Source organism: Echinops telfairi, unplaced genomic scaffold (genome assembly GCF_000313985.2).
Source record: "Echinops telfairi isolate 266 unplaced genomic scaffold, ASM31398v2 ScPeMD7_1957;HRSCAF=2489, whole genome shotgun sequence".
In the NCBI taxonomy this organism is placed as follows: Eukaryota; Metazoa; Chordata; class Mammalia; order Afrosoricida; family Tenrecidae; genus Echinops; species Echinops telfairi.
The window spans coordinates 4,790,901-4,792,891 of NW_022105855.1; positions in this window are offsets into that span (position 1 = coordinate 4,790,901).

A 1,991-nucleotide genomic window follows, 5' to 3' on the forward strand; every position below is an offset into this window, starting at 1 on the left:
ACATGTGACCTCTAGTTCCACCCCTTCCTATCAGGTGCACACCCGTAGCTCATCCCCTTCCTGTCACACTTATGCCTATTGTACATCCCCTTCCTATGATGTGTATGCCTATTGTACTGCCCCTTCCTGTGATGTGTGGTTACCTGTAATCATACCCCTCCTAAGTAGATATAAGCCTTGGTTAGCAATAAATGGAAGTCTCCACCCCACTTCTAGCCCTGTGCATGGACCTGGCTGGTAAGAAGATCATGGCCATCCAGGTGGTGAGCATGCTACTATGAAATATGTCTGATTTCTTTATTTTACCCTCTCTCCTATCTCTCTCATGCTCTATGACTTTATTGTAATCTTTATATATCTCAACTGTACAATTGTGCCTATCGAACCCGTGATTAGTTGTGGGGGGCTGGCCTTTCCCCCACACATGTAGGCTTTGTTGTTTCCCTGATAAACAACAGTTGGTTTAACTACAAGTTTTATGACCCCATATAGAAAATGCTACATCTTTTGATAGCTGGGCACCATCATCTTTCTTCACCACATTTGCTTATGCACACATACTATCTTCAGCAATTGTCACAAGGATGAATATCATGTAATGCCACATTGTTAGAACAAGCCATCGTGAACTGAGGCAAGGTTTAAGCAGGACCCCAAAGTCCATCTGCTTCCTTGTTGCACGTGCATATATAATACATATATAAACAAACACATAAAAATTTAAATATATACATACATACATACATATATTTTTTCCTTCTACCCCACTATTATGATCACCTATCATTCACCTCTCAGTAAATCCTCCCAGATACAAACTGATTGAACAAACACGATCAGAAAAGGTACACCCTCCTTGTCGCCAATTTTAGGCTACTTATTATTCCCCAGTACCCATCATTGTTGCTCCCTGCTCACCGCCCCTTCTCCTCCTCACCTCCCATGACACCCTAGGCCCATCAGTCCAGGCGCTGTCTCTGTAAGATTGCCTAGTCTGCCTATCTTGGATTGATAAACACCAAGCAAACAAACAAAAATATATAGATAGTCACAAGTCTAACAGGGATTATGACATAGAGCAGATGAATGTCTCTGTGTTATATACAGAGGAGGACATGTTATAAAGCATCCCTCCTGACCCCAGTTCTTTCAAGTTTTCCTGTCCTGGATCCCACTTGTCCAACAACACATACATCCTTTCAGTCTTTGTCCATAGTGTTCAAAAGGCGAGCATCCTATAAGAGCATGTTGCTATTGCCGAGGTCAACAATGGAGCATTCTAGTGACCCATACCCACACCCAATTATGTCATTAGACCACTTGTGAGCAATCCTCAACCAGTTTAGATGGGGTGCCAAGTGCTGCCCCCCAAGTCAGAAGTCTACGATCAGGATTCTTCCGGGAGACTTCGTATCTTAGCTCCCTTCACTGATCAGTTGTATTCCTCTCATGTTTTGCCCCGGGGTGGGAGGGTGAGGCCGCCCTCTCTCCTTGAACTGTGTCTTCATGACTGTCCTTAGCAGCCCTGTCATTTAGGGAGAGGGTGCCCCCTCTGGAACAGTGGCTGGCTCTGCAGTCAGCTCTGGGAACAAGCAAGTACCTCACCCTCAGGAGTTGCCATCCAGCGATGAGGTCTACTCTCGCACTGCCTTTCCCGTGGAGACATAAACAAGAGCCCCCCCTTGGGGTGATTAGCACCTTGCCCTTAAAGACTTATTTTCAAACAAGCAACCATCGAAGTGACATGGCAACTAAACCCACATGGAAGAAGCACACCAACATCCGTGATCCAAGGACTGTAAATTTTATAATCCAAATTTGAAGTAGCATAAATTGTAAGATTCTGGTGAGCACAAGGGTATGGATGACAGTGGAAACCCAAAATGCATTTGCTCACAAGAATACTTTCTTCTATTAAATTGGCATTCTATGATGCTCACCTTCCCGACACAACCGCTGAAGACAAAGCGGGTGAATAAGCAAATGTGGTG